Raw genomic sequence first — 14,118 nt, 5'->3', positions numbered from 1 at the left:
GGAGGGTGGTCCCAGGCCTGGTCCACTCCTTCATCTCCATCAGTCTCCTACCAACACCTACAGATCCCCTTCTTTAAAATGGATAATTAATGTTTGCTCAACCTAACACAAAGCATGAATAAAAAATTCTTTGGATAACTTTATTTTTATTTGACTATAACATACATCAAAGTAAAAACCCTGTGCTTGTTGGACAAACACACCTTCAAAACAGCCCTCATGCCCCTCCTACAGAGGAAACTGGAAGCATCTTGCCCTCTGCTGTGCCCTAATTCCACCAGCGAGTGCCAAGGGTTAAGGAGACCTAATATGGGGACTAAGTGAACAGTTTGGCAGGCGGGGCAAGCCATCTGAGGGCAGCGGGAGAGGTAGGGCCCAGAGTCTGGGCTGAGGAGGCTACAGAGAGCTGGGCCAGAGGGAAGGGTCCAGGGCTGCTCAGAAGTCAAGGTCAGGCCAGCACGGCTTCATCAGAGGCCTGAAACTGGTGGCTTTAGGTTGAAAAACTCAGTTAATTACAGACCTTTTCCAACATAAAATAATAAATGTCATTATAGAAAATTTAGAAAAAAAGGAAAAGGAAGTTAAAAAAACAAATGACCATTTCTCTGATGCCTTTATTTTATTTAAAAATACATTTTATTGTAAGTGTATTTTCCCTTTGAAAGTAAGCTAGTATTCTGTGTGTACTTTAAATGTTTCTGCGTTGTTTGAATGTTTTAAAAAAATACCTGTCTTATTTATGTTAAGTAATGTCTGCTGTTAATTTAGTAAATATAAAATAGAGCAGAAACAAAAAGTGTTTTTTTAACCTAAATATTTTTTATCCTATGTTTCAGAAACTTTGTTTTTAAAGACATAAAGCAGATACTCAGGAAAAAAGTATATATCTTTGAAAGTCCATGCTACCACATTCAGAAGGCACAGAGAGGGATATACACAGTGAAAAGTCAGCCTCCTTCCCTCCCTCTCCTGTTCCCCAGCCACTAAGTTCCCCTCCCTGGGGAAAACCATTTTTGCTACTTTTTATTGATTTTGGCAGAGAGTATCTTTGCATTTACAAATGTATGTGTAACCTCCCTTCAGTAATTATGTGTGCACACGTATGTGTGTGGGTGGGTGTGTGTGTGTGGGTGTTGAGACTCTATGTTTTGAAACTTGCTTTTTACATAATTTATCTTGGGGATCTTTCCATAGGACAAGTAAAGAATTCTGTTGGCTGTGACCTCACCGCTACTGACCTAAAGCGCCCTTCTTAACGTCTAACCAGAAACCCTTACAACTCTCAAGTCACTCTAGCAAGGCCTGCACCCCCTTGGGAGAGACAAGGAGGGGGATGGTTCAAGGGCTCTCTTTTCCTTCCTCCCTCCCTCCCTCCCTTCCTTCCTTCCTCTCTCCCCTCCTTCCTTTCTTCCTTTCCTTCTTGCTTTCTAAAGTGAAAACAGCTCATTGTGGCTTTATTCACTCCAGTTATTAATGCAAAATGTGCTTAATTGTAAAATGATCAGGAAGTCCAAAAAAGGAAAAAAGGAGAGAGTAAAAAGTCACTCCCACCATTACCAGGAAATAATCCCTGTTAACATTTTAGTGCCTGTCCCTCAGGTTATTTTTCTGGAATGCACACAATTTTTTTTCACCATTTTAGCCATTTTAAAGTGTACAGTTCAATGGTGTTTAGTACATTCACAATATTGTACAACCATCACCACTATCTAGTTCCAGAGATTTTTCATCATCCCAAAAGGAAACCTTGTACCCATTAAGGAATCAATCCCTATTCCCCTCTCCCAGACCCTGGTAACCACTAATCCTGCTTTCTGTCTCTGTGGATTTACCCTTTCTGTGTATTTTATATTAATGGAATCATATGTACATTTTGTGTCTGGCTTCTTTCACTTAGCATAATGTTTTCAGTGTTCATCCATGTAGTAGCACATACCAGCACTTCATTCTTTTTATAGCCAACTAATATTCCACTGTATGAATATGCCTTATTTTGTATATCCATTCATCATTTGAGGGACTTTTGTGTTGTTTCCACCTTTCGGCTGTTGTGAATAGTGAACACCTGTGAACATGCATATATAAGTTTTTGATTGAACAGCTACATTCGATTTTTTGGGATATATATTTAGAAGTGGAATTGCTGGTTAGATGGTCATTGTATGTTTAACTTATTAAGGAAACATGAAACTGTTTTCTACACTGGCTGTACCATCTTACATTCTTACCAGTGATGTATGAGTTCCAATTTCTCCACATCCTTGTCAACTCTTGTCACTGTCCACTTTTTTTATTATATCTATCCTAGTAGATGTGAAGTGGTATCTCATTGTGATTTTGATTTACATTTCCCTAATGACTAATGATATTGAGCATCTTTTCCTGTGCTTGTTGACCATTCATATGTATTCTTTGGTGAAATATCTATTCAAGACATTTGCCCATTTGAAAAATTGGGCTGTTTGTCTTTTTATTGTTTAGTTTTACAGTTTCTTTACATATTTTGGATACAAAAGCCTTATCAGATACATAATTTGCAAATATTTTCTTTCATGTTGTGACATTCTTTTCATTTTCTTGGTAGTGAATTTGATACGTAAAGGTTTTTAATTTTATAGGTGAAAGGTGTCAAAGGGTACAAAATTCTAGTTGAAAAAAATAAGTCATGGGGCTGCAACATACAGCATGGTGACTACAGTTAATAATACTGTATTGTATAACCAACAAGAACCTACTGTATAGCACAGGGAATTATACTCAATATCTTGTAATAAGCTATAATGGAAAAGAATCTAAAAGAGAATATATATATATATATATATATATAGGCATGTATGTATAACTGAATCACTTTGCTGTATACCTGAAACTAACACAACATTGTAAATCAGCTATATTTCAATAAAAATCTAAAAAATACTGTATTGCATGTTTGAAAGTTGCTAAGAGGGTAGATCTTAAAAGTTCTCACCAAAAAAAATTTGTACTATGTATGGTGATGGATGTTAACTAGCCTTACTGTGGTGATTACTTCACAATATATACAAATATGAAATCATTATGTTGTACACCTGAAACTAATATGTCAGTTATATCCCAATGAAAAGTTTTTAATTTTGATGAACTCCAATTTATCTATTTTTTCTTTTGCTGCTTACACTCAAGGTCATGAAGACTCATGCCCATGGTTTTTTTCCTAAGAGTTTTGTAGTTTTAGCTCTTATATTTAGATCTTTTTACCATTTTGAGTTAATTTTATATGGTGTGAGGTAAGGGCTCAACTTCATTCTTTTCATGTAGATATCCAGTTGTCTCAACATCATTTGCTGAAGAGGTTATTCTTTTCCCCATTGAATGGTCTTAGCATGCTTGCTGAAAACTAGCTGAATGAAGATGTACAGGTTTATTTCTGGCCTCTCAATTCTATTCCATTGATCTATATGTAAGACAATCCTTATGCCAATACCACATTATTTTGATTACTGTAGCTTTGTAGTAAATTTTGAAATCAAGAAGTGTGAGTCTTCACACTTTGTTTTTCTTTTTCAAGATTGTTTTGGCTATTTGGAGTTCCTTGAAATTCCATATGAACTTCAGAATCAGCTTTTCCACTTCTAAAAAATGGAATTTGTGGGATTTGGCTATTTTTTTAGGGATTTCATTGAATCTGTAGATTGCTTTAGGGTGTATTTGTTTTTTAATTTATTTATTTCATTTATTTATATTTGGCTGTGTTGGGTCTTCATTGCTGTGTGTGGGCTTTCCCTAGTTGCTGCGAGCAGTGGCTACTGGGCTACTCTTCGTTGTGGTGTGCAGTCTTCTCATTGCACTGGCTTCTCTTTGTCGCAGAGCACTAGGCTCTAGGCACGCAGGCTTCAGTAGTTGTGGCACGTGGGCTCAGTAGTTGTGGCCTGTGGGCTCTAGAACGCAGGCTCAGTAGCTGTGGCATACGGGCTTCATTGCTCCGCAACATGTGGGATCTCCCAGACCAGGGCTTGAACCCGTGTCCCCTGCATTGGCAGGCAGATCCTTAACCACTGCGCCACCAGGGAAGCCCGCTTTAGGGTGTATTTTTATCTTAACAATATTATGTCTTCAACCCACAAACATAGGTGTCCATTTATTTAGATCTCCTTTAATTTCTTTCAGCAATGTTTTGTAGTTTCATTATACAAGTCTTGCATCTTTGCGGTTAAACTAATTCCTAAGTATCTTATTCTTTTTTGGTGCTATTGCACACAATTTTTTCCCAGGTTTTTTTATTATGGTAAAATACGTATAACATAAAATTTATCACCCTGTACATTTTTTTTAAATAAATGTATTTATTTATTTAATTTATTTTGGCTGCGTTGGGTTTTCATTGCTGTGCACAGGCTTTCTTAACCACTGCGCCACCAGGGAAGCCCCACCCTGTACATTTTTAAGTATACAGTTCAGTGGTATTAAATACATTCATAATGTTATGCTACCGTCACCAACATACAATTCCAGAACTCTTTTCATCTTATAAAACTGAAAATAGGGCTTCCCTGGTGGCACAGTGGTTAAGAATCCGCCTGCCAATGCAGGGGACATGGGTTTGAGCCCTGGTCCAGGAAGATCCCACATGCCACAGAGCAACTAAGCCCGTGTGCCACAACTACTGAGCCTGCACTCTGGAGCCCGCAAGCCACAACTACTGAGCCCACGCACCACATTTACTGAAGCCCACGTGCTCTAGAGCCCATGATCCGCAGCGAGAGGCCTGTGCACCGCAACAAAGCATAGCCCCCACGCGCTGCAACTAGAGAAACCCTGCGCACAGCAACGAAGACCCAACACAGCCAAAAATAATACATAAAAATAAATTTATTTTTTTAATATATTAAAATGGGAAAATATATTCCCATTAAACAATAACACGTCATTCTCCCCTCCCCCGCAGTCCTTTGCAGCCACCATTCTGCTTTCTATCTTTATGATTCTGACTACTCTAAGTGCCTCATATAAGCAGAATCATACAGTATTTGGTGACTGGCTTATTTCTTTTAGCATAATGTCCTCGAGGTTCATCCATGTTGTAGTATATGTCAGAATCTCTTTCCTTTTTAAGGTTAAATATTATCCTCTTGTATGTATACATCACATTTTGCTTATCTGTTTATCTATCAATGGACACTTGGGTTACTTTCATGTTTTATCTATTGTAAAGAATGCTGCTATGAACACAGGTGTACAAATATCTCTTGGAGAACTTGTTTTCAATTCTTTGGGGTATATATCCAGAAGTGAGATTGCTAGATCATATGATAGTTCTGTTTTTAATTGTTTAAGGAAACCCCAATCTGTTTTCCATAGTGACTGCATGATTTCACGTTTCCATCAACAGTACTCAAACTTTATAATATCTCTACACACAACTTTTTGAATCAAAAATTTTAACATTTGGACCTCTTTCCCTGTCGGTGGTATAGAGGGCTAGCTAATCATTTATGGAAATTTACAGATATACAACAATTTGTTTCAATAATTCCTTAATATCAGTTATCTTTTTAAAGTTCTAATGAATGTTGCCAAGTTGTCCCCCAAAAGTATGAGACCAACACCCACTCTGAAAAGAAGTGGGAGAGGCGCCTGTTCCTCACACAAGGTCCAAATGATTTTTCCCCAATGTCACTTCCAGAGGGGCAGTACAGGGGCTTTCATATGCTCCTTCACAAGGCAGAAGCCTTGAACAAATTAGAAACAGTCCCATTCAACAGAGAGGTCTTGCTCTTAGACCTAGAAGGGCCCTTAGCAAATCTTATTGGAATTTTTATTGTAAAGACAATTTGTCTGTTTTTTGTTTTCACCTGTTATTTTTCTTTTCTTCCTCCAGCCTGTAAGCTACAGGTGGCATGGGTCTGTGTGTGGCTTGTTCACTGTGAATGCCAATGTCTTGTAACATGCCTAGCATGGGGAAGATGTCAGAAAAGGTTACTTATTATTAAGATAGGTAGAAGACTGCTTACTCAAAGCTGAAATTCCCTGAGAATAGGAACAGTGCCTGTCACTGCCTTTTGTGCTTCCAGGGCTGGCACAGTCTCTGGCACACGGTGGCAGCTCAGGGGGTATTTGTCAAATGAATAAAGAAAGTGCCTGGCTCTAGAGTGTCAACGGTAGCAGCAGATCTGAAGACTCCTAGTCCAGCGCCCTCTCTGCACTCTGCACCTTCTTACTTTTATATTAATGTTTGCACTGGATTTCTGTCTTTATGGCCTCTTGGCTTCTGTGCTCCTGCAAAACAGCCACATTTCTGCTGCCAAACAGACAAGCATGGGACATCACCTGTCAGCAGTTCTGAAGTCCCATCTCACACTCCCAGATGATGTTCCAGTGGTGAGGACCAGGGAGGGAATTTCCCCATGCGTGCCCAGCCGTGGCCCATCTGTGCCCCCTTCACTGGGATGCTACTCTGTGGGCTGGAGTCAGCATGAGAGCTATTTTTGACTAAGTGGCTACCTAATCTTACATAACCCTCAGCGATCCAGCCAAGGTCATTCGGCTTAGTGCGTGAAAGACACATCAGAGATAGTGATCCCCCTTCCCCAGAGCCCCTCCAGAGCCTGGGAGCTGGGAGGGTAGTGCCAGTGGTTCTGGGCCTTCACTGCGAAGCCCAGCTAGGACCTTCTGAGCACAGCTCGGCTTCTGTAACAGTCCCCGGGAAAATTCCCCAAATATCTTGTTTCCTAATATCTCTGGCATTTGCGTAGAATTACAAACTCAGGATGCAGAGAGTTTGAATCCTCCACTCCCTGCTCCCAACACACCCAGTTCCTTCCCTTATGTGGAGGTGCCTGAGCTGAGGACACTTGAGAGGCCCCATGGGTGGGGAAGATCTTTATCTCTCCTAGAGCAGAAGTGATAAGCCCACATTTAAACCTCAATTTTGTTTTATTGGAAAAGAGATAGAACAACGGCATTCAAGGTCCTCTGGTATCTAATCCCAAATAGCCTTCCTATCTCATCAGCAACCCCTTAGCCAAAAGCCCGACCAGTAATAGGTGCTCACTAAATGTTTAGTGAATGGAATTCACTGGCTGCTCCCCAAGACTTCCTGCTGCACCCAGCTAACTGCCACCGCCAGGTCCTGCTGGTGGACTCTGCACTCTGCACACACTGTTTCCTTCACCCTATAAGCCCTTTGCTGCATGTTCTACCTTCAGGGCCCAGTTCAAAGCCCAATGCCTCAACACCACCTTTGAAGAGCCCCTAAACAGAATGTGTTGTGCTTTGGTCTATACTTTCCTAGCATGCTGCTGACACTTCTGTTTTGATTTTCTTATAACATAACTGGTTATGTGCTCATCTGTTTCTTCTGCCGGGCTGCGAGCTCCTTGAGGGCAGGGTCCGGCCCTCGGTTATCACTGCATGTCCAGCACATATTGCTGCCTGACACTTAGTGGGCTCCCTGTAAATATCCATTTGTTGGACAGATGGATGACTGGAGACACGAATGAGGTCTGCAGTTCACAGAATTATTTGTTTTTCAAATCTACCATGGGCTGGCTGAAGGAGAGAGCCATAAAGGATAATATCCCGAGTCAATGTTCTGAACTCACAGAATGGATTATAACTTTTCTCTTTTCAAAAAATTTAATCTCACAAATAATTGGTGTCCAAACACAGCACAAGTGCAAGAAAATCACTTTTAACATTTTAGAATATCTTTTCAGACTTTTCCTCCGAAGTTTTCACAGGAATGGGACCTCACTGTACGTACTGTTTTGTTATCCATTTCCATTATGAATATGTAGAGGATAACTGAGATTATTAGTGTTCTTCTCCGTTTAATTCAGGAGCTCTCATGTTAGGTCAAGGAGACCCCTCCCCGGTCTTAGTGGATTGGTCCAGAGGCAGGTTTTGATGCAGCTTGGCCAATCACAGTGTCAGGCTGCCCTGCCCACAGCTGACTGGCTGTGATTTGGGCACTTGACCTAAGGTGGCCGATATATTCCTTGCTTGGGATTTCTGGATTGAAGGCTAGAGACAGCTTCAGGTAGACTCTTTCCTGTGTCCCAAACCTTGTCCCCTGCTGTCTGGTTGGCAGTGAGAAAGTGAGTCTTGTACACAGGGAGAGGCAAACATGGCAGATGGAGAGAGTGTCCTGGAGCTGAGACTGGATTCCATTTCTTTCTTTCTTTCTTTTTTTAATTTATTTGGTTGTGCTGGGTCTTAGTTGCTGCAGGCAAGCTCCTTAGTTGCAGGTCACGGGCTCCTTAGTTGTGGCATGCGAACTCTTAGTTGGTGGCATGCATGTGGGATCTAGTTCCCTGACCAGGGATCGAACCCAGGCCCCCTGCATTGGGAGCATGGAATCTTAACCACTGCACCACCAGGGAAGTCCCAGGATTCCATATCTTAAGATCTGGCCACACTGTGGTCCTTCCCAAATCTTGAATTTCAACTCTCCTCTGGATTCCATGGGCCAACAAATCCTCCCCATGCTTTTCCCATTTTGAGATGGATTTCTGTCACTTGCTACTGAACAGCTCCTAACACATACATAATGTATCATGGATGTAATTACATGTCAGTTTGCCCAACATCATTTGTAATGAGGCAGGATATTACCTGAATTTCTACTTTTAATGAGTCTCCTGTTGTTGGATATCTAGATTATTTTCATTTTTTCGCTGTGATAAGCAATGCTACGTAAATATCCTCATAAATTCATCTTGCTTCCATGCATTATTTTATCTAAATGAATTCCTCGAGGTGGAATCGCTATAACAAGAGGTATTCATATTTTTTAAGGCTTTGTGACACAACTTTTGACCCTCTTGATGCTTTGTGACCACTGCCTCTTCTAGCGACACTGTTCACACTGTCGTTGGACACCTTTATGGGATTACATTATTTTGGACTGAGTTGGTCCCTGTGAGTTTGCCCTTCATTGCTCATTGCGGGGCTGGGGTTGGGGGGTGCCCAAGCTTTGACTCCAATCTGCCTATAAACCATGTCCAAGTATTCTGTTGAAAAAATAGGTATGGGGTCAGTCAAGGCCCGGAGCATTTTCAGAGGATTTTGTAAAGACTAGTCCCTGAGGGTACAGTGGACACCTGGGGTGTGGACAAAAGAATGTCCAGCTTCAAGCTCATTGGTTGGGTTCTGAGGGTTTATTCCAGAAGGAAAGGGAAGGACATGGCTGGCATCGAACACCACGACGCAGGGCACAGTCCTCAGTCTGGAGGTCGTGGGACAGCAACAGTCCCTGCGCTGAGTACTGGGCTCAAGAGCCAGGTTACAGGGGATAAGGCCAGGCCTAGTGGTCTGTGCTGAGAACTCTTCCCTGAGGGCAATGGGAGCTTTAGAGGGAACAGCAGGGGAAAGATGCAATCCATTTTCCTCAGGGGGAAGCAGGGACAGATTGAATCAAAAAGTAACAGAGTGTGTTTCTGCCACTTACGGCCTGTCCCAGGGGCCCAGGCTGGTGGGAACATTCTCTGCCCATCACACTTGGATCTCAGACCTCTGAGCTCGCCCCCCTGCAGTGAGAGCCAGGGCCTCACCCAGCCTTCTCGTCCTGGCTGATGCCCTTGTGTGTCAGCCCAGGCTCCTATCCCAGAGCCTCCGCTTTGAGTGGGTAAATATAGCACGCTCACAGAACAGCATACACGTGAACACATCTCCACTTCCTACATAAAGAAACAACATTCCCCTCACCCCACCCCCGCCTCGCCTCCCATACAAACAAGAATCCTTGTCATGAAATTAAATGAAATGAGGTAACGGAAATGAAAGTGCTTTGTAAAAGGAAAAAGGGCTAGAATGGGGGCTTTCAGGGTTTTTGCTTTTGTTTTTTTCTTTCAAGCAGAAGTCTTTTTCAAATAAAATCCTACTGTACATCCATTTATCCATCTGCTCCCATGATGTGGCCTTTGGGAAACATCTCACATTTCACATGCCCAAAACTAAGGCCTTGGATTCCACCACCGTCTTGCTCATGATTTTTTTTTTTTTTTTTTTTTGCCACGTGGCTTGTGGGATCTTACTTCCCCAACCAGGGATTGAATGCACCCGGGGCCTCGGCAGTGAAAGCACCAAGTCCTAACCACTGAACTTCCAGGGAACTCCATCTACCATCCTCTTCAAATCTGCTCCTCCCGTACCTTCTCATCTTAGTTCTGATACCTCTCCTCACACGTGTGCTCATGCTGGAAGCTGGGCGGGGGCAAACCTGATGCCCCCTCTTCCCCACCTCCACACTCACAAGCTGTCAGTGCCCCCACCGTCGCCTGTCCTGTGGGCGATTCTCCAACGTGTCTCTCCAACCCATTGTGAGCTTCTCATCACCGCCACCACCACTCTGGGCCAACCACCACTTGCCTGGATTGTGTCACAGCCCTACCTTGTCTCCCTCAGACTGCACCTGCTGACTTTCCAGTTCAGTGCTCACATACTGGCTGAGGGGAACATACCTAGAGAATCATGCACAAATCATAACAGTTAAGCTTGATGAGTTTGTCTAAACTGCACACACCTGTGTAACCAACACCCATGTCAAGAAGCAGAATATCGGGCGCAATGGTTGAGAGTCCGCCTGCCGATGCAGGGGACGCGGGTTTGTGCCCTGGTCCAGAAGGATCCCACATGCCGCGGAGTGGCTGGGCCCGTGAGCCATGGCCACTGAGCCTGCGCGTCCGGAGCCTGTGCTCCACAACGGGAAGAGGCCACAACAGTGAGAGGCCCGTGTACCGCAAAAAAAAAAAAAAGCAGCAGAATATCACCAGCATCCCAGAAGTCCCTATAGGCCCCCTCCTAGTCATCCCCACTACTCCCCCAGGACAACTACCATCCTTATTTCTAATGCCATAGATTAGTTTTGCCCCTTTTTGAACTTTATATACAAGAATTAATACAATGTGTATTATTTTACACCATTGTGTTTGAGAGATCCATCCACATTGTTCTGTATAGTTACAATTTGTTCACCTTCATTGCTGTATAGTATTCCATTGTCTGAATATATCATTATTTATTCAGTCAAGCACTGAGAGACATCGGAGCGGCTTATGGTTTGGGGCCTTCACAAAGAGAAGTTGTCAGGATTTTTGTGTTTGGCCCATGTAAATATGTATTTGTGTTGGGTATCTACCTAGGGGTAGAACTGCTTCATCATAGGGTATGTGTATGTTCACAGAGTGATATCTTCAAAGCACAAGCAGTTTGAAGCATTCCCTCGCTTAAACCCTCCATGACTTCCCATTGGCTTTAGAATAAAGTCCCGACTTTTTATCTTAATTTACACGGGACTTGCGTGTTCTGGCACCCCCGACCTCTCCCTCCCCGCCACAAACCCTGCTCTTGCACAGGCTGCTTTCCCACCAGACTGACCTTCTATTCCATTCTTGGGGCCTTCCAAGCTTTTTCCTCTGCCAAGCAGCCCACCCGCTTGATGTGCTGCAGTTTCCAGCCGGCCAGTTCTTACTCATTCTTTATGTTGCTGCTCAGATAGAATATTTTCAGAGAGGCCTCTCCTGATCCCCTATTATAAAAGAGGAAACACCGTTACTGTCTCTCATTGCCCAGCTCAAAATTGCGCTGAACTGAATGTGAAATTGTCTCATCGTTAATGACTGCCTCTCCCAGTAGACTGTAAGCAACAAGGGCCTGGGACTGTCATGTTCACTGCTGGATCCCCAACACCTAGCACCGGGCAGGAACATAGTAGGTGCTCAATAAATAGCAATACTCTAATCTGCAGAGTACATAAGAGGATGATCGAGGCCTCCAAGTCCCCCAGGGACCAGGGTGCAAATCTTGGCTCCATTACTCACTACTCTTGTGCCGTTAGGCAAGTTACCTAAGTTCCCTGGACCTCAGTTTCCTCCTCTGTAAAACAGGGATAATCCTGTGGCCTGAGAATGTATGTGCGTACATCACAGTGTTGGCCACGTGGTTAGTGCTAATTAAGCAGCGGCTTTCTGTGCACCAGCTCTTGGAAGCCTCACCACAATCCCACAGGCAGGAACTATTCTAAATCCCCATCTCATAGATGAGGAAATTAAGAAACTAAGGCCCAGGGAGGTTAAATACTTTGTCCAATAATTCTGGCTCCAGGTCCTAGGCCCTCCTCCATGACAGTGTTGCTGGTAACATGTGAAAGATAATAAAGACAGAGGAAGGGGCAGTGGTGAGCTCCAAATAGCCAACCGCACTCACTCCCACCCCTTTTACATGCATTCATCCCCATGAAACCCAAAGTTTAGCAGTGCAGCATGAAAACCACTGGGTTACACAAACATCCGTGGTTATTAATAGTTATGGAGGAAAAGATAGAAAGATCTGATTACAGAAAAGTTTCAAACTTCTATATGACAAAAGACATCACAAGTGAGGTCTAAAGATAAATGAGAGTGTGGGAGGAAATATTTAAACTTCAAATAACAAAGGCTTACTCTGCCTGGGATGAACACGCTCCTCCAAATAAACTGGAAAAATACAAACGACCCATTGGAAAAAATAGGCAAAGAATGTGAACAGAAGAGGAAATGACAATGGGTAGCAATCAATGTGTAAGCAGGGAAATGAAAATTAAATAATGAGCTCCTGCATCTCTCCTAATCTTGGCAAAAATGAAAAACATTGGTAACATGCATGGCTGATGAAGGCATAAGAAAACCAATACTAAAATACCCACATTGAGCTGTAAAAAGAATTAGAGCCTTTTAGGAAACATTTTCTAAAATATTATGACAAAAATAATGTGTGACAACTTTCAGAAATTATAGCAATAATAGATGGTGATATAAATAGGTAGATAGACAGACAGATACAAGAACAGTCATTGCAACATTTTTGTAACAACACAACCTAGAAACACCTTGATTGTATCAATACAGTTGTATATTACATAGTTATTAAATGAGGTAGATCCATACTGTGCCAACTTAAAATTATCTGTAAAACGCATGAAGTAAAAAAGAATGTCAAGGAGTAATGTCTATGGTTTGGTCCTATTTTCACAGAAAACAAAAATAAGCATAACCAAATCACCTTGAACACTTCTTTAAGCAGAGAAAAAAACAGGAAAAACAAATTTCTAATTACAGTGTGTCAAAGGAGTCAGACTAGAGGGTGTTTTGCTTAAGATACATTTTTAAGTTTGAATTGTTGCAATGAGTATATATTTTATTAAAAATTAATTAATAAGCCCTGCTCATTAATAATGACTTAATACATGTTGCCTGCCTATCTACTCTTGTAAAACCCTTCCTGATTTAAGACTTACTTTGCTTCAGTTCCTACAAATAAGCTGCTGGTTGGAGAGAAGGTGTTAATTGTCTTCTGAACAACTTCCTCTGATTAACCTCTTGGCTTGCTCTGCTGCCCAGCCTTTCAGGGAAGAGAAACCTGATATTATTATTCTAAAAAGAAATACATGTTCTGAACATGCAGTACATGCACGTAGTAGCAAATTCAAAATGAACAAAAGAGGGACTTCCCTGGTGGTGCAGTGGTTAAGAATCCGCCTGCCAATGCAAGGGTCACGGGTTCGATCTCTGGTCCGGGAAGATCCCATGTACTGCAGAGCAACTAAGCCCGTGCACCACTACTATTGCACTCTGGAGCCCGCGAGCCACAACTACTGACCCTGCACGCCGCAACTACTAATGCGTGTGCTCCACAACAAGAGAAGCCACCACAATGTGAAGCCCATGCACTGCAACGAAGAGTAGCCCCTGCTCGCTGCAACTAGAGAAAGCCCACGCACAGAAACGAAGACCCAACGCAGCCAAAAATAAATAAATAAATTTAAAAACAAACAAAAAACAACAACAAAAAAAAACCCAAAATGAACAAAAGAGTATATAGTGAAAAGTAAGTCTCTCTCTCTCTCCCTAGTACCTCAGCCACCCAGTTCTACACCATTTTCTTGTGTATCCTCTCAGAGAGATTCTATGCATATACTAGCATATGCATGTATATAGTCTAATTTTTTAGAACACAAATGCTGTACATAATGTCTATATACACGAATACATTCATAAGGGAGACACCTTTTGATTTCTTCTAGCCAGAACCTGATTAGTTCCAAGGCTGCACTTCTTTCCTGCTTGAGAAGCCAAATTTCCCCAGCAGTAGCAGTTTATC

General features: G+C 42.3%; 1 long non-coding RNA gene across 1 annotated transcript in view; it reads right to left on the bottom strand.

Moving 5' to 3' along the window:
- The window catches only part of LOC115847481 (uncharacterized), a 33,864-nt gene extending 20,527 nt beyond the window's left edge, over window positions 1–13,337 (bottom strand). Inside the window, exons 1-2 of the long non-coding RNA XR_009563489.1 lie at window positions 13,256–13,337; window positions 11,359–11,509 (exon numbers count right to left, since the gene is read on the bottom strand). This is a non-coding gene — a long non-coding RNA (uncharacterized lncRNA). The remainder of the gene's footprint in view (window positions 1–11,358; window positions 11,510–13,255) is intronic.
- Window positions 13,338–14,118: the final 781 nt, after the last annotated feature.

Source organism: Globicephala melas, chromosome 3, assembly GCF_963455315.2.
Source record: "Globicephala melas chromosome 3, mGloMel1.2, whole genome shotgun sequence".
NCBI lineage: Eukaryota > Metazoa > Chordata > Mammalia > Artiodactyla > Delphinidae > Globicephala > Globicephala melas.
This window is presented reverse-complemented; position numbering and strand designations above follow the sequence as displayed.